Source organism: Mus caroli, chromosome 2, assembly GCF_900094665.2.
Source record: "Mus caroli chromosome 2, CAROLI_EIJ_v1.1, whole genome shotgun sequence".
NCBI lineage: Eukaryota > Metazoa > Chordata > Mammalia > Rodentia > Muridae > Mus > Mus caroli.
Window position 1 is genome coordinate 57,614,672 of NC_034571.1, and position 20,243 is coordinate 57,634,914.

Genomic DNA, 20,243 nt, shown 5'->3' on the forward strand with positions numbered 1-20,243 from the left:
CAAACCAAACCAAACAAAAACAAACCAAACAAAAACAAACCAAACAAAAACAAACTAAACAAAATGCTTGGCTTAGATTATTCCTCTCAATATGACTATTATAATTTGTACATCTCAAAATATATTTATGTCCTAATCCAGAGTATCTGTGAATGTGACCTTAGAGATTCAGATTTCCCCCTGACTTTTGAGAGGAAGACACTGTGTTGGCACTCTGATCTGGACCATATAGATTTCCAAGTTACAAGAGAATAAAACTCCATTGTTTTAAAAAACTTTTTAATGCTTTATTATCTTCGGCCATAGGGAACTTCCAAAATGCCAAAAATGAAAACAGATGAATTATAAAATAGCATCATTGGACTAAAGTTATCATCTCTTTAATTCCATGTTTGACAATCCTGTAGACCAAAAGGAACCAAAAATTGGCCACTTGTCATGAGCCAATCTAACACATAAAATCGTGGCTTTTCTTTTCTAACCTCCAATGCCTTTTTGAAAAAGCCAAAATAATGTTACAACTTCAAAAGATTTAATTGCTATTTCAGGATAATCAAACGTAATCCTTAAGGCAAACACTGGGCTTGCTGGCCTTTGAAAGCCAATTTAAATGGTATTACTTCATAACTCTGTGAGGTTTTGTTTACTTAAAGTTAACTTTAGCTTAAGGGCATTATTGAATTCTCCATCTAGTGATTATATAATCAAATAATCTTGAACTGGGTTTATTAGAGTAGTTTATTTATTATGTTGTCATATGATTTACAACAGCATAGAACTGTTGCCTTTTGTCTACCTTGTGGAGTTTATTTTGATGGTATGGTATCACATGTTATGTTACAGGTTTTTTTTTTTAATATGTGCATTCACCAATTATATGATCATTCAATCACCATGTAACTTTATTAGTCAAGTAATTTCAACAAATTTTTTGTACTGTATTTTAATATCATGAATACTGACTACAAATACACATGCAGTTGGGCTTGAGTTTTCAAGCTCAATTCTGTACTAGAAGATCATTATTCTCACGAGTCAGATGATTATTATACTGACTGAAATTTCTCAATGACAAAAAGTAAGATTTTCAAAAAGGATTCATCATCCCATGGGGAGCAGCTTGAGGATTGTGGAGTATTGCCTGGCAGGGAACATGGGCCCACTCAGCTCGACAGAAATGTATCTGGTAATAAAACGCTGGTGAAAAGAAGGCCATGATCAGAGGTCAGAACTCTTTGGTACCTTGACAGAGATGTACCAAGAGGCTACACGAAGAACCGAGCATTAGGGATTTAGTAGTATACATCTGAGATATAAATACTTCCCAAGAAGGAAGGATGAGGAATAGAGAAGAACTCCTTCATCCCTAGTTCCAATCCAACAAGTCTGAAATAGAGTGACCCATGATACAAGTCTCTGGAGGCACAATCAAGCTTGGAATAGGGCAAGAAACATTGCCAGAAATCTGAAGATCTGAATTTAAAAATAAGATGTAACATATGCCTTTTTTCTTGTAAGTCACTAATCTCTTTGGATCTCAATTTTTAACTACATGGTTGGGACAGTATTTGGTCATATTAGTATATGCCCAAACCACAGCTCTTTGTAAAAATATCATATCATACCATTTCATATCATACAATATAATATCATCATGTAATACCATGTAACTTTAATGAATTCGATGCTAAAACAGGGATGTTTTATTATCATGTATATAAAGCATTTTCATCCTGGTTTAGAACTGTAGGGACACCTACATCATGGTTTAGACATACCCATAGTAGCTGCATATTTACAAACCAACTGGGGTAATTTGAATTTGGACTGAAATTGATTTAGTTACCTATTCCTTACAACAAACCAAGCCAAATTTTTGTGACTGAGAATAGTGGATATTAATAATTTATAGTTTTGTGTATCAGATGTGAATGAGGGTAGGGGTTAGAATGCAGGGTTTCTGTGCTATGTGATAACAACTGGCTTTTGTTTTGTGATACTTATCTTTTGAGAAAGAACCAAGATTCACATGGTTGATCCCTTGTTGAGGCTGCCTGAAGCACAGAGCTTACCCAATATGTTGAGGAAGTTTGCTTCCATGTTTTTTTCTCTTTCCATTTTCTTTTCTCATCCCTTTCTTTCACACTACTCCTCTTTTCCCTTCCTCTCTTTTTCTATTCTTATCTCCTCTGAGTCAATAACAGAAACTTCTAAGTTTCTAAACTTTCTCAATGTTTAGACTAATATTTTATTTTATAGTCAATTAGACAGAGCCAAAGCAGGTCAATTCAAATTCAAGAAAATGGAAGGATATCCCCTACCTCTTGTTGGGGGACATAGATTACAGAAAAGAAATAATCAGTTATGATGTTTTTAGGGACAATAAGTGAAAATTCTTGCTTTTAGGTATAGTGAAATCTATAGTTATTTTTAAAAACAATTTTTATTTTATTTCATTCTCTGTGTATGAGTATTGTGCCTGCATCTATGTCTGTGCATCATGTGTATGTCCGGTGCTCCCGGAAGCCAGAAGAAGGCATTGGATGCCCTCAAACAGGATTAATAGATATGTTATGAGCTGCCAGTGGGAATAGGGGTTGATATTAGGTCCTCTAGACGAACAGATAGTGCTCTTTATCATTGATATTTATGTTTCCAGCCCCTGTAGTTATGTTTAAAAAATATGTCTTACAATTTAGAACTATAGGGTGAAATATTTATGAGTATAAGATTATAATATTGGAAACTGTCTTTGATACAGACTGGAGTATGAAGAGAGGAAGGAGGTCTGCTTATGTCTAATGCTCACTACAGTTTGCTTTATATTGGAACTTGGCGATTAAATTCTAATCTCACTATTTTACAGCATGTTTAAAATATTTGACTATAAGCACTACTGTAACTCCACAATATCAAGAAGTATAATATATTTATGATATAGTCACAAGTATCCCTAGTGCCACATTTTTCTTTAATACTGACAACATATTATTACATTAATTATACTGTATTTATCTTCTTTTAGTAAAAAAAAACACCCTGATTTTAAAATACTATGCTATTATTCCTATGGTCCTTTATATTATTTAAGTGGTCTAAATGAAAATACATATTTTATAATGTTAAATATTATCTATTTTGCAAATAGTAAATAAATTTTAAGGAAAAATCAGCTAAAATTAATCATGTAACAGCTTTGAAACTATTGTTTTGGGAATTGAAGTATTAGGTAAGTAAATATTAGTTTATCAATGTAATGAACATTCTCATAGTCCATTAACTAGAAAAATCTGCTACTCAGTCTATTACATTTCCTTAATAAAGCCAACATATTTCACACCTTTAAGAAATGCCATATTTTAGAAATATAAAGCATGATTAACTGAACTATAATAAGAATTTTCTTCTAAGAGAAAAAGGAAAGATGAAAAAGGTAACAACTCATTGGAAAAAACTGAGATTTCATAGTATTCAGAAAGACATTTCTATTTTCTTTTCCCTCAAACTACCAATTAGATGTACAGTTTAATACAGACTAAATTTTTTTTAACCAAGTCTATTTGTCTTCTTGATAGCACATTGTTATTTGTTTAACTTCCAACAGTTTGGTGTTATATAAAACTGAAATCTTTGTATGAAACAGCACTATTATTCAATGAGGATCTGCTTTGAGCATTTTTCCATGAACACCAGGATTAATGAGTACTTTTTTCTTTTGAAAAGTTCAATAGGGAATGGTTAAGCCTTACAAAAGATTAGGCAGTACTTTTGGCAGCGGCTAACTACCATGCTGCTGTGTTAGCAGAGCTGGTTTATCTGTTATTTACCTTTGACTTGAGACTTGTATTAAACTAATAGGCTTGCTGTATTCACATCTCCTGGGAAGAGCACTGAGTAGCAAAGTGAATCACACGGATTATCTAGCACTAGGAAAGGCAAACTCTCCAGAGTTTTAGCATATGATTTGAGTTAAACTGGCTAAGCACCTTCAAAGCAGGCATTCTATAATGACGACTACCCAGACATTCAAAAAAAATATGCGAAAGAACCACATTTTAAATCTGTCATGAAAGAAGTGGTTTCCAAATTAAATAAGATGGTCAAATGAAGTAACACAATCATTTAACATTCTGAGTTCAAATGATTTTCTAAACTTTAAAACTAGCCTATGGAGATAAATGTGTGTGTGTGTGTGTGCATTTGAGTACATACTATTGTTTGATTTTGTAAAAATTAAATACACATAGGTGCAGGCTCTGCTATAAATCAGGTTTAGCATTGTGTTCTTTATGCTAACTTGAAAAAGTTGACTCTTAAGGTTTGAAAGGTGTTGTGTTATATTATATAGAGATATATGTTTCTCAGTGAAAAGGTATTAATTCCCTTTCCAATTTTCAGAGTTATCCATTACCTATAAGACAGTAGAACTCCTGGCTTAGAAGAAGAGCACAATAGTATGCATCTGTAACTCTAGCACTGGGGGGAAGATAGAGACAGGCAGATTCCTAGAGTTTATTGGCTCGCTAGTCTAGCCAAATTGATGTGCTTAAAGTTTAGAGAGAAAACCTGTCTCAAAACCCCGTTGGAAGGCATCAAAGAAGACATGACTTCTATACAGACAGGCACTCATATTGTCTGCACATCTACATGTGTCCACACCCACATCAACATGGACACCACTCCCCCACTTGACTTAGAGCAAAGTCTTTTGTGAATATCTTGAAATTACAATCTTAATTTTTAATCAACACATCATCATGTAAGAAGCAGAGATCAGGAGACTAGGAGCGTGAAAGAGATGAGAGACACATATTCTGTTTCTGTTAGGAAAAGATGAGGACTGAAGAGGAGAAATGGGTACAAAGAAGATAATACATAACTAGATATGACGTAGGCTATCAGATCAGTACATCCCTCAACTGTCCCCAGAGAAGTTTCTTCTTGCAATAGGTGGTAATTAAAACAGAGGCAGACAACATGTTACTGTGAGAGACATTAGAGCACTATCCCCAAGTGAGATGTCCACATCATAGCCATATTGCAAAGCCTCAAAGATCCACATGGAAGAAGGGACAGAATGATCCTAAGAGACAGAGGTTGTGAGAAAACAGCATTTTATGGAAACCACAAGGCTGATGCATGTGTGAACTCACACAGAGTGTAACAAGATACATATGACCTGCACAGGCTCAAGCCAGTCTTGGAGGAGGAGACAGACGTAGGCCATAAGTTCCACTCTTAGCAAAGAAGCTATTTGCAATGGATAGACAATAGAAGAGTGAAAATCAGTTACAGTGATACTTATTTCAAACACACATCTCAAGGCAGGAACCGTGCTCAGGACTATAATTGACCAACACCACAAAGGTTCCTCTGTTTTTAAACATCTTTTCTTTCTTTCTTTTATAAGTAAGAAAAATATGATAGGGATGGGCAGAAAAGGTAGAGGAACTGGGAGGAGTTGGGGGTCAGGAAAATTATGATAGAAATATACTGCATTAAATTATCAAAGAATAATAACAAATATACCAACAGTATCACTAGTAGAAAATTTGCTCAAGGTCCCAATGAAATCAAGGGTGGCATCTTGCCTGAGGAATAGATTGTTGCAGAAGGAAGAAGGAAGGTTTCTGAAAACTCCCAAGGCAAAATCTCTGCTAACTTTCAGATGTGAGCTGAGATTTGCTTTGAGATAGATGTATTAATTAGTCGTTTTTATTACTCCACCACGAAGATGTATATCAAAGCATCATATTGTATTCTATAAATATAGAGGACAGTAACCTTTTCTTCCAGCTAAATCTTCAAATAAGAAATGAGCTAATTCATTAGGAAGCAGCTTTGACAACAGGAACATTTCTACATGAGGGGAAGTTGATGAGTCTTACTCAGATAGATCACATCTGATAGGTAGGGACTGGCTAAGAGTCTATGATATTTTATTCTAACTGCAAGAATTTACTCAAGTCATTTACTTTAGTAACAGGTTCCTGGAAGGCTCTCATTTGCCTCCTGGATTTGTTCTTTTTGGAGACCTGACAAACTTCAGTGGGGACCCAGGAGAATAAGGCTTATGAAGGCCAATATACCAGAAGCCGAACTAATATAACCACAAAAGTATAAAGAGATGGCTTCCAGAGAATTTGCTGTTAACCCTTCTTCCTATGTTTTTATAATTCTCCCTTCTTTATCTTTTCCTTTCATCTCTGTCCCTCACTTTCTTCTGCTTTCTTACTTAATGAAGGTTTAGCAGAAATCAGATTTGTGTAAGAGAAAATTATGAAAATATTAAATAGATACCCTATCCTCAAGATATGGATTAAAGTTGCATGATAAGTGAAAACCATAAAAGCACTTTTATCTTAATTATGTATTACCAGATCCTTTGTGAAAGAAAAATATTAAGCTAATACTAAACCTATTATGCTAATACTAAAATCCATGTTGAGTCATCAAATTAAATATAAGACTGATTTTATCATTATATAGAGATAGTTATACCCAAAACTTACCTGAGGGTATTAATGGGATAATGTTATCAAACACAGCCTTCTAACAGTGTTGTTATCAAGTCATATAGAAGAATTCTGATTTAGTTCATTTAAAACAAATCACCTTTGATTTCAGTAGTAACTTTCAACCAATAAGCACATGCATAATTTAAAATAAACGAAGAGAAACAAGAATGGCATTTTAGCTTATTTAGAATGTTCGATGAAGAAGCAGTAACTTTGTATGAATAATCACAGGCATCCTGTTTCTCCCATCACTTCTCAGGGATAACTTCGTGGGAGGTCATTTTTCTTGATTCTAAATGGTCACAAATTCCGTTTTGGCTGATATTATACATTATGTCTCATCAGACACATTTTAGCCTTGATATTTTTAGGAAAAAGAAAGCTAATAATTTTTTTTATTCCTCCTAGGTGGAAGCATGAATGTAACTGAAACATAAGGCATATTACCTTCAAGGAACAAGTGGAAATCAAGCCACTGTGTGCCTCTTCACAGGGAGCACAATTTTCTCAATAACTGCCATCTTATTAAATGTGTAAAATACAACTGTACTTGTGCATCACTTTTCTTGATTTCTTCATTGTAGCTTTAGTGTCTTACCAGTATATAAAATAGTCTAGGTTTTCTTTCAAACCCAACTTTGTATTTGAAATGATCCTGCTCAATTTTCTATTGAACATGGATGAATAGCAAAACACATGGATTATTTCTTTTGAGATAGTCTGTCAAGTTTCAAATGACAAATAGGAAATGATGTTCTTTAGTGTAATTCATATCTTAAATAGTTCTTATTATTTCAGTCTCATTGATAACTTATTTGAGGCTTTTCACATGTAATTCAGACTTCATTTGACATTAGCATTTAAGGTAGTGTTTTTCCAACTTCTGGATTTCATACATTAGTTAAAGTTTGAGTGGATGGTCAATGGGGTCCTATTGACTCCCTCAGACATTACCGGCTCTACTGATTGCATTATCATACCTATTACATTATTGCTATATCCACCAGTCAATGCATTACTCAACCTTCATCACAGAAGCTTGTTCTTGGAGTAGATATTAATTAACACTTAAACCCACAACTGGTTAATACGCAGAGCATAAAACTTCTAATATTAAGCCCTAAGTAGATGTCAGTATCATATTCTTCATCTCAGTGCTCAGGCACCTATGAGGAACTTGGAATGGAAAGGTTGTAAGAACTAGAGTTGGTGAGTGGCTTCAAAGAAATAGCATTTATGAGCACATAGAGACTGTGTCAGTCTGCATAAGACCCCAGCTGCTGGGGGAGAGGAAAATACATCAAATTTCTACAGTGGGGTGACATTGGGTATATCAAACACATTCCATGGCAGGGTCTATGCCCAGGGGCAGCTGTAGAGCACACATTGGACCCCATGCTTTTTGTTTGTTTATTTTTCAGAGAGAAGAAGCATCAAGTTAGCTCAATACTAACCTTTAAAACAATATGTTCTGAAATGAGGAATAGTGATTCTAGCATGCTAAATGTTAATTAAATACAAGTAAAGGATAAATGGAAAGTATTACTACAAAATGGAAAGACACATCAGTCTGGATCTTGGCTTACATCCCCTCTGATGGAGTGAGTCTACTTATCATTGTATATCATTTCCAAATAATTCTGTTTATCTTCAGGATAAATTTTGTTCTTTCTCCTCTAGCAGTGGGAATTTTTATTCTGGGAATTTACAAGACCGTGGAAAAGAAGCAGCCTGAAGTATTCCACATAAAGGGCTGGAAGAGGGGGCATTCTATTTGTTGCTAGGGGTGTGATCAGAAGTTATTGTGCTTCTGAGAAATTGAAAGTGATTATTTCCTGTAGACAAGAAGATAATCTTGTATTGAGGGACCCATGGCTCCAGCTGAATATGGACCAGGAGATGGCCTTGACAGGCATCAATGGGAGAAGAGGCCCTTGGTCTTGTGAAGACTTGATATCCCAGTGCAGGGGAATTCGAGGGTGGTGAGGTAGCAGTGGGAGTGTGGGTGGAAGAACACCCTCATAGACACAGGGGGTGGAGGGTGGGATAGGTGGTTTTCAGAGGGAAACCAGGAGAGGGGATAACATTTGGAATGTAAATTAACAAAATAACTAATAACATTTAAAAAAATAAAATGATAGGTCACAGGGACAAACAAAACTTCATTAGTAATCAAATTTTCAAAATAGTAAAAAGTAAAGGTCTGAGTATCACTGTTTTACATTATGTTGGTGTTTGCTTCATGTTTGAATGAACAAAAATTCCATGCCTACATAAATATGACAACTTTCAACTGGGGAGACATTTATTTATCTTGGATTTTTATATCATGAAATACAATCTCTACTTCTAAAAGAAAGACTTCATAAAAAATCTATTCTTATTGGTTCTTTTTAAACTTCACACCATGCACCTCAATCCCACTCATACCTTCTCTTCATATAAGTCCTTTACCATTGCAACCTCCCCAATGAGAAAAAAAAATAAACTCATTGTGGAAGCTTTAGGGTGTCACAGTGTGTCCTATAGTGTACCGTTTTGTTCACACTTCTTTACTTGCAAATGTTCATTTTAATGACTCCTCTCAGATATCCTGTTGTTGCTCTGTGTCATGGAGATCCTGTAGTTTTGGACCTATAGGACCAGCCCTTCATGCACTTAAGTAGTTCATAGATGGAAGGATGTTGGAATGGGCCAATCAAAAGGTCTGGATCTGGTCCTGAGAGGTATCTGAGCTGGTAAGTCCACCAGCTCTCCTGCTTTCATATCCTCAGGGCTGGCTCACCAGAACTCCCTGCTACCAAGGCCAGCTCTACCCTGCTGCCCAGATGAGACCCAGGGCCTGCTCTCTAGTTGCAGCCAGTGAGATACACGGTTTATTCTCCCATTCTCATGACTCCCGGAGCTGATCTTCTTTCTGCCATAGATGGTAAGGAGTGAGGGAAGAGAGGACATCTCTTCACGGTTCATGCCTCAATTTTCTCATACTCACACCCTTGGGTCTGGCTAACCACAAGGCCCATATCTAGGACCAGGTGAGGTGTTTGTCTGTTCTTTTGAGTACTGCCAAAGGTGAGGGACAGAGCCAGCTCTCCAGATCTGATGACCTTGGGGCTAGCTCTCCTGCCTGTTGTAGGTGGCAAGGGGTGGGTGGCATCTCTCCCTCATTCATGTCACAACACTGGAGACAAGTGACTGGGGCTCCCCATGCTCTCCACGCTCATGCTCTCTGGGTCCACTAACCACTAGGGTCAGCTGTCCTGTGCTGCTCAGGTGAGGTCCAGGGCTTGCTCTCCCCAGTGCTGCCATGGTGCAGTACAGTGGTAGGGACAGATCTCCCATGTGCATATTCTGCAGTGTGAGAAGCTAGCTCCCTGTCAAAGACCTCTTTCCCTGGATTGGCAGTCATCTCAGGCTTTCATTTTTCAGGGAATGTTAGGCTACTTACCAATCATTCAGACGTTCACAGGTCAGAACATTGGCTGTAGACATAGCTTCTCTCTTCTCTGCCCCTTACTGATGCATATGTGATACAGCAGCCACACTTGCAACCCTTCTAGGGGCAGTGAAAGTGACTTTTAAAGTAAAGTTTGTGAAAACAATGTTTATCGAATTCTAAATGTAATTTACTATGCTTGCTCAACATGGAAAAATGGACGTTTATGCAGAAGTTTTGGTCCTTTGTGGTTCCTGGGTGACTTATAAACAAGAGAAATTTATTTTTCAGTTTTGTAATCTAGAAAGTTCAGTATCAAGGGTCATCATTCTCAAGAATTTTCAATGTGCAAGTACAGACTCAAAGATTTTTCAAATCTAGCTCTTTCCCCTTTGCTTCAGAGTGTAAGAAATGCTTTGAGATATGAATTTTAACAAATGAATGTAACAAATTTATTATAGTTCCTCTGATGTGCTGTTATATTTTACTGTTGACATATAGGCAAGCCCTCATGTGTATACTTGTATTTCGTTTTGGAAATGTCAGAGAGCAGACAGAAAAAACAATGAAACCTTGGAAAAGGTTTGAGAGGAGGTTATGAGCAATAGATAGGCTTATGACATGATGCAGTTATTATCAAGTTATAGACTTCAAAACACAAAGTAACAGCGAGTCAGTGAAACACTGACTTTCATCTAAATTGTAATTTAAGAACTACGACTGTAAAAAATGCATGCTCTTTGATCTAAACAACTTGTGTTCAAGAAGCTGTCTCTTCAAATAAATAGAAGGAAAATGCTTATGGAACCAAGATTTGGGGTTTTTAGTAGGTGAATGGTAGAATCAAGTAGAGAAAGAGACTATATCAACATCATTCTAAATTTTGAGACTATCTCAAATCATTAATTCATCCTTTCTTTCATTCATTAAATCATTCACCTCATATTTATTGGAAACATACTATAATAGCCCCGAGCTACTTTCCATGCATACAGAAATAAAACATTCAAATTTACTTTTGATGAGCCCACATTTTAGTATGGTCCACAATATAGTGAATAAACAGCCTTTGCAGCAAGTTAAGAAACAGACATGAATGTGCTTAGTACCATGACAGAATGAGTCATAGAGACTGAAGAAGACTGAGAAGAATCTCCTAGTGTGGAATTATGTGTGTGTGTGTAAAACCTTCCTAGAGGAAAGCAATTTGGATTCACTGGAGTTCCTCAAATAGAAGTTTGCGAAAAAGGTAGTTATAATTTTGGCATGAATGTTGTAAGAATAACCACTCACTTCCTGATTAGATTTAAAGCCTGTTTCACAGTTGTAACTTAAGCAGTTATCTGAGTAAAAGCTCCATACCTTTTTAGGTCATAGGACCCATGAGAGAATCAAGTACATTTATTCAGACACAGGCACAGTAATAAATTGACCTTTAAATTTTTATCATTATGCCCACAGATAAGTGTATTTCAACCTCATTAGAGGAGCTTCTCTTTGTAGTAGATGACAATTAATATAAAGACCCAGAGCTGGCCAACATGTGAAGAATGAAAGATTGTGCTGTGCTTAGTTGTAAGTGAGACATCTATTTGACACCCCTCTTTTTCAAGGTTCAGAGACCATTCAGAAGAGAGGATGGAAAGATAATTGAAAGAACTAGAGTGAGTAGACATCTATTGTGAAATAGTAATTATGGAACAACACAGGGATGTTACACACATGAGCTCATGAGCTTGCTGTGGCTTTGACTGCATGCATAATACCCCCACGAGGTTAAGGAAACACTCTAGAATGATTGGGTTAGGGATTGGTGACATCCAAGCCTTATCTGAGACAATATTGGCAACAGGGGAAAGAGAGTCTTACCTAGCCACTGCATGGCTAAATATACCCAGGCAGATGGTTCTACACCTATGTAACACAGAAACACCACAAAGTGGATTTGTGACTATTTTTTTTAAGAGCACATGTTGAAAATGTAGACAGGATAGTGTTGTGGATTGGCCTGGTGCTGTTTGTATTTTGATGTTAATTCCATTTCCTCCAGAAGGGTTGCCGCCAACACATAGTCCATCACACACTCAGGTGATCTCACATGTAACTTTTCCCCATTTTAACTGGTCAATAAAGGCTAGAACCAATGATTGGGCAGTGGAGGGGAAAGGTGGGACTAGAGGTCTGAGAGTAGGAGTAGGTAGAGATGGAGGAGGAGGAGGAGGAAAAAGAGAAGGAAGAAGAGGAAGAAGTACAGGTAGAAGAGAAGGAGGAGGAGGAGGAGGAGGAGGAGGAAGCCTTGATGAACCAGAACCATGTGGCGAGGAGAAGCTACAAGTATCAAGAAGTCGTATAGTTGGGGAATAAGTTAATATAGTGCTGGATCTTCCCCATCTAGGCATGTAGCTTATAATTATAATAACTGGATCATGTACTTTTAATGTGGGCTTGCTGGGGTTGGAAATTCCTGCAACAAAATAGTGCCCCATATTGGGATCCATAAAGATTAATAATAAATCCCTAGCACAGGGTTGCTTCCCAACCCAACTGTTTCCATGTTTCCGAATGAAAGACACACACACACACACACACACACAACCTTTATATTTTAATATGCCTTAAGCAGCACAATAGCTGACAACTGCCTAACCTCTGTGCTGTTAGAATCTACCTCCCACCAATGATTCCAAGTTACTACTTACTAATGTCTATGTTACGTATTAGTTGCTCCTGACCCAATAGACCCAATAGATCTCTAGCTGTGTTCCCTTGGCTCCTTTACATGGTAATCCTACTGCTCTGTCCTACAAACTCCTTAGGCATGGCATCTCTCCTCCTTTCTCCTTTCCTCCTCAATGTCCAAGCCCAGGAATCCTAAATCCTCTCTCTCTCTCTCTCTCTCTCTCTCTCTCTCTCTCTCTCTCTCTCTCTCTCTCCTTCCCAGCTATTGGCTGCTGGTATCTTTATTCGCCAATCAGAATTAACTGGGGGTAGGTACCCAGAAGCCATGTGCAGACCTTCTCATGTAAACTTCTGGGGAACCCAATTAGCATTAGAATACAAGCAGCTACAGGGAGAGGCAGAATTGGAGGGAAGCAAATGGGGTTGGGTTTGATCAAACCATGTTATAGGTTCGTATGAAATTCTCATTAATAAAACATCTGAGGGCAAACCTTTCTAGACAAAGTTAACATCAGTATTAGTTAAAAATAAGCTCAGAGTATTAGTTTACAATGTTTTATAGTTTTCTAAGAACTAACTCCAGACAATAATGAGGGACTTATAATTACAGTACTATGGGATTCTTTGTATAAACTAGACACTGTGGTATAAAGACCTATATGAAAGTTTATTTTTTTCTCAATTTTCACATTAATTCTATCAAAATAAATTTTCAGTGAAGAAATTGAATACCCATGTGTTATATAAACATTCCAGCATCATAACATCGCATGGCATAATTGCGGTTAGAACTTACATTGCTTAGTTTTAAAGCCCAAGAGTTTGAAGACCATTTCAAATTAGCAGATGTCTTAACAAATGATTGACATAACCATCAGGCCTGGCAGTCCATCTGAGCTTGAGCCTCATAACCCATGTCATGGGAGGAGGGACCCAGGTTCTCCTCTGAACTCCACAAACATGCTCTGTCCACTCAGATTTTCAGCTGCTAAGGAGCACTTTGCCAGAATAAAGGAAGTTTTATTGGAATGTATGAAAATTAGTGGCTCTGACATTAAGATGATCCCTTCATGTGGTAAGCAGTCTCTCAGATGGTCTCCAGTGATTTCTCCTTCTCTTGAAATTCTGTCCTCATGAATGTAGGCTGCACTTATAGACTTGACTCTTGTGACAGAATGTAGTAGCAAAAGACACAGGGGTGTTACTAATACTAAGTTACAAATAGACAGTGTCTTTGTATTGTGCATACTCTCTTACTCCATCTTTGCCTCCACAGTAAAAGGAAAGTGGTGAGAGGAAGCCCTGGTGGAAATCCCAAGGACAACATATAATATTTCTAAATCCTAAAACCGTAAGTGAGAATGGAAAAAGACCCTTTCCTAATTTATTCTAGAGATGTCCATAGTTATGACCAAGTTTATTGCAGCCATGACTTACAGATACCTTGTCAGCCTTGCAAAAGACCTGGAGTGACCCACAGCTATTCCCAAGGAAACTTGTCTTCAATTCCTGACCAGAGGCAGCAAATGCTTATTGTTCCAGACATTAAACCTGAGCTTAATTTCTTACTCAACAATAGGTCCTTGATGTGTCAAAACTTTTGTCCAATCATATATACTACGGAGATCCCTGGAGACAACTTAGTGTATGTGTAGTATGATGACACTGTCTAATTATGCCATTTACATACTACTGAAGCAAGTAATATCCCGGATAAGATTGCTCTCTCTAATTGACAATAAAGCCCTAATGAATTCAAATCGCCTCAGAGTAATGATCCTTTTTTCCCCTCACAAAAATGTATTTCTGGTATTTCTAGGATATTTTTGGAAACTCTATAGCAAGCTCTCATGCCATCTATCTTGGCACCAAGCCAGCTACTCAGGCTTCCATATCTATTCTCTATCAGATTGTTCTTCACTCTGAATATCAAGCTTTCTTTAATCTATATCACGGTGTGCCTGTGCATGTGAGTGTGCATTTGTGTGTGGTGTTTGTTTGTGTATGGTGTTTTGGGACTGTGTGTATTTGTGTATATGTGTTTGTGTGTGAGTGTTTACATGCACATGTGTGTGTAAGAAACTACAGTTCTTACAATATAGCTGTTATTGTAACACATACAGTAGAGCTAAGACTGTTGAGATATATACAGCAAGTGTTTTAAAAAACGGCAAGATTATAATGCACTTCTATAGCTGAAATTCATGACTATATAGGATATTTATACTGCTTAAATAAGTACCTTTCACTGTGAATTTTTCCCTCAAATCGTAGACAAAGAAGAAGGCAATTTTAAAATGGAGTCCTTGTAGTCCCCCACCCACCCTTGATGTGTGCTTTCTCGGGCTCATGAGTCATGGCTGTGTGCATACAGTTGGCTCAGATGAGCTGGCACCCTTGAAACAGCGGCAGCTGCACTAAACAATTACCAGCCTCTAACTGAGAAAATTTCCCATGGGGGACAAAGAGCCAGCTGGGCATTGCTGGTGCTTGTCTGGTGGACGTTTGTTAGTTTGTATGAACACTAAAATTCCCAGGGCATCAATCAATGGGTGAGATAATTCCACCAAGAATACACTAGCCCTGAAGAGCTGCAACTGGAGAAGACCTTTTGTGGGGAGCAGTTTGCCTTCAGTGAGGCAGACTGGGAAGGCTGTTCCAAACATCCAAAATCTGGATGAAGCCTTTGGAATATTGCATCTCATTAGGAAGTCTGCCTCCCATTAATGAAACTCAATTAATCAGTCCTTAGTTTTTTCAGTATAGTAACTTGTTGAAACAATACTCCTAAAATGTCTGATCCAAATTATACTGGAACTCCACACATAGAACAGACTTTCTGTATTAATCTTGTGATGCAGATTTGTTATAACAAAGGGTGTAGCAAAATATTAATATTTGCTTAGTATTACTGTCAAATAATACCTCGGGTCACTTTAATCTATTCAATATTTCTAAAACCTTCATTATATTAGAATTACCATTTTCCTTATTAAGAAGACAAATGATAAAATAAGGTGATTTTTTTTTGCAGATTTTATATTTTTAATGTTATGTATATTTAAAGTAAAAGTTATAAATCTTAAACTAATGAAAGTTTTTTTTCCCAGTTCATTTGAAATTACTCCCATTTTACCAAGCAATATATCACTTGCTCTTTACAGTTAATAGCATAGGTTCATTAGGGCACTCTATTAAATACACTTTTAGAAATATTTAAGCATACCTAATCTTGAAATAATTGATGGTACAACTGTTAACCTCATTATGATTTTTACTAAGTAATGATGGTGGAACACAATGTTTCATTTCCTTGTGAGCTGAAAAGAGAATATCTTCTCAGGGAATATTTTCGAGTTAGAAGATACACAACATGAGATCCCATTATCACGGTAGAAATACAGCTTTGAAGATGTGAAAATGGTTTATGCACAAAAGCATAAACCACACTTGCAACATTCCTTTATTATAGCAGTAAAAAATGCTCATGGGTTCAAAACAGACCATCAGATTTATTTATGTTTTTAGTACCTCGGAACTTTAGAAACAAGATGTCTAGAATTTGAATGGACATATAAACATTGTCCCTGAATGGCATTATTATACCTGATTTTTATGCAAAACTGTATTCAAGACAGCAAAAAAGAAGTAGGGGATTCTTACGTGGCCCCAAGCAACTGTTAACTTGTAAACCCTGGTCATTCTGGATAGTCTGCAGAGTTCTCAGTGTGACCTCTTTGAGTTGACTCAGCCTGAAGGATACCTCAAGCCTTGCATGTCAGAAGTGCTCAGAGCACAACAGGCCTTCAAAGGGGGGAGCACAGCAGAGAAATGCCAAAGGTTGCAGAGCTCTTAGTGTACAGACTGACTGGCTGGCACTCGACCAGCACCTGCCACTTCACTGCAAACATCCCTGCCTCAGGGAGAAGTCTTGAGTAAACAAAGCAAACTGAGTTTGTATTCAGTAGGCATCAGAGAGAGCATGGGGGAAAGAGGGAGTGTTTTGCTTTTTATTTTCTATCTAGAGCTAAACCATCTCGGTCATTTCCATCTTCACAGAGAAAAATACACAGAAGAAAAAAATTAAGTGGTGCCAAACATTTTGTTCTAATTCTTTTTTTCTGTCTCATGTTGCTTGAAAAAAATTACTATTTTGATTTTGTGTGAAATGCCATAATTGATTTAGGAAGTCACTTAGAGTATTTCCATGGAGCTTTAAAGATAGCAGAGGAAGGCTTCCGAGGGCTGACCACACAGACTTCATCACTATCCCGAAATGATTTATCAGGTTTAAAGGAACCATAGTTCAGGATATGGCATATCACTGTATGAATTTGCCTCAGATTAAGAAACATTCTTTAGGAAGCAAGATTAAAGATGCACTAGGCTGGAAATGGTGATGATACACATACGTGGAACTAGACAATAGAGAGTGTGCACTGGGTAGGGACTTGTATTTTCACAAAATAGAAATAATTGTTTTGAACTCTGAATCATAGCTTTGACAATGGAAAGTTAGGCTACTGTAAGAAACTTTGACCATACATTTTGCCAGTTACTAACTATTTCTTCCCACTTAATAATTCTTGACAGTAATATAAAGACATCTGGAACCAAAACTGGACTTTCCAACAAGTAGCTAAGACCTGTTTAAGAGCATAGAGGATCATGAGTTACTTCACTGGTTAGCTCGTTGTAGATTCAGATTCAATTTGTGGCATGGCATTTGATATCATTTTGTAGTTATCACAGTATAAACCTGGTAAATCAATCCTGAAAGATATTTTGTCGGTGTCTGATCTCATGGTCAACTTTCCCATAATGTCGTCTGTAAGTTCTCTTTTCTAGTACATATTGATGACAACAGGAGACAGAAACTAGTCAGGCTATTTAGGGACAAAGACCATGATTCTTGGCAGAAATATCCTCAGTTTTTTTCTGAATAGAAGCCAAGGCTGCCAGAGGGGACCCTGGTTCCTGCTCTGACATGATGCAATTTTCCTCTTCTTTCACATCACTTCGATGAGCATCACAGCTCAAGGGATCCATGTGAAGGTGTGACAGAAGCTGAGTGGCTCATGGACATCGAGTGAATGAGCTGAATGGACTCAACTCATTTCCTCATGCCTCATGCCCATTTATACCATAAGTCTTAAGAAAAGCCTCTCACCAGCAGCTCAACTGTCATCTACTTCAGAGGACTCATTCTGCTCTAAAAGAGATTTGCCCATTATCTATATCATCTCTATCTCTATCTCTATCTCTATCTCTATCTCTATATCATCTATAACTCTATCTATAACTCTATCTAAAACTCTACCTATCTATCTATTTATCATCTATCATCTATCTATCTATCTATCTATCTATCTATCTATCTATCTATCTATCTATCTATCTATCTATATCTTCCAGCTATGCTCCTACAACAAGACTTCATTCTCATCTCTCCCTTGTGTGGCTCATGACTTCATTCTCTGAAATCACAAGACAACAACACTGTCACCAACTCTGTAAGTTTCATGTGACCATGGATATACTGTACTCTAGCTCCCAAGATAAAGCTTACTTGAGTCTTGCCTCGCTTATACTCAAGGGTTCCTTGCCCCGTTTCCATATAAAGCATGTCACAGAATGTGCAGAATATTTTCAGACCAACTCACCATCTGGATTAATACAAATACCAAATTGCAAAAGTCTGAACGAGTGAAGTGTTAAGGCTTTATTACAGTTGTATTGTCTTACCTTCCTATTCAATTTGATGCCACTGAATCATGATCCATTGAAGTCTCTGGCACTAATTTAATTTCCGACCCTCTGTCTACCACTGGCATGAGGTAGGCCCTTGGGCAGTTTAAGCTCCTGACCTACTTGAGCATTTCTTTTGTGCTCTGGAAGGTATCACAGTTGAGAAATCACTTTAAACTCTAGAATAGTCCGTTAATCATTATGGCTCCCAGGGCTTTCTTGGTGCTTTTGAAATGGAAGTAGAACCGACACAAATAAAACACATGGGGAACTTTTATTGCAGAAATCATGAGGGTGGGTCAAGACGAAATACATTCTAAGTTTATGTTTGTAGCAATGGCTCAATTATTGGAAAATTATTTTTCTGATAGAGAGCCTAGTGCCCTCTGTTAGAAGGGGAGAGTGATTCTCCACAGGGCCTCTGTTACACTATCGAAAAGGGCATTGGGATATTTAACTCATATTAAATGCTTGTTGGTGCGTTGAACTAACCATACCTTTTAAAACAAACAGTTCCCATCATTTGTTAGCTAAATATGCATAGTAGTAAGCTTTAGCCCATGATATTGGAATATCAGAGTTTGAATTTCTGTTGAGGTGGAAGGTTTATGAACTTTGCATATTCTTTGTTCTTTGGGTTTTTTTTATTTGTTTGTTTGTTTTTGTTTTTGTTTTTGTTTTTGTTTTTTCGAGACAGGGTTTCTCTGTGAAGCCCTGGCTGTCCTGGAACTCACTTTGTAGACCAGGCTGGCCTTGAACTCAGAAATCCGCCTGACTCTGCCTCCCACGTGCTGCAAAGGCTTGCGCCACCACAGCCTGGTGAACTTTGCATATTCTTATAGGTTTCAAGTAAGTATATGAATTTATTGACATGAGTAAGGGATCAGTACATAAAGCAGAACTAACGATCCAAACAAGAGAATCATTAACTTTCATAATTTCAGCCTAATTTCTTTTTCAACTTTTATAAACAAGAAGCTATCCTCTTTCGTCTCTTAGCCAAAAGAAACTTGAGGAGGAAAGACTTACAGAAGCTTACAGCCTGGCATTGGTGGAAATCAAGGCAGTAAAGCAAAGTAGAAACCTGGAGGTAGGAACTAAAGAAACTGTTGCTACTTACTGGCTTCATCCTCTACAGCTTGCTCAAACTGCATTTTCATGCCACCCAGGACTACCTACCAAGGGATGGCACTACCCTGCATAGACTGTTCCCCCTACAGCACTGTTAATCAAGAAAATGCCTCACATATTTTCCCACAGGACATTCTGATGGAAGAACATTCTCAATTGAGAAATAAAATTTGTTAGACTTCTGTATACTGATGGACTAAGTATTCAAAAAAATTATTTGAAGAGACTCAGTAAGTTATTTGTCTCTACTCCACCTACTCCCTGTGTATGTGTGTGTGTTTGTGTGCATGTGTGTGTATGTTTGTGTGTATGTGTGTGTATGTATGTGTGCATGTGTGCATGCATGTGTGTGTATGTGTGTGTGCATGTGTATGTGTGTGTGCATGTGTGCATGCATATGTGTGTGTGTGTGTGTGTATGTGCGTGTGTGCTGGTTATGATTACATCACTGGAGAGTGTGACTGGATGTCAAGAGCTAGAGAGAAGTGACTTTTCTATTCACTTGGATGAGCTTTTATTGAAGGCTTGTCAAGATTCCCCACCAATGACCTTCCTCTCTTGACTTTTTTTTTTAAAGAGCAAACCTAAGTGCAGACATATTTTTGAGATAAGTGGAGGAACTTATTTTAATTTCTACTTCATGTCAATGTCATCCTGGATAGTATTGGAAGGTTTGGAAAATTTAACCTGATATTCTGTAGTGAAACATCTCTCAAAGGATCCCAGCATTT

At 37.3% G+C, this 20,243-nt stretch overlaps 1 protein-coding gene and 1 non-coding gene across 6 annotated transcripts in view; both read right to left on the reverse strand.

The window, feature by feature from the left end:
* Kcnh7 (potassium voltage-gated channel subfamily H member 7) overlaps positions 1-20,243 on the reverse strand; it is a 456,981-nt gene that overhangs the window by 90,974 nt on the left and 345,764 nt on the right. The window lies entirely within an intron of this gene.
* On the reverse strand, positions 9,950-10,085 carry LOC115030506. The gene has a single exon (XR_003836099.1). It is a non-coding gene; the product is annotated as a small nucleolar RNA SNORA17 (small nucleolar RNA).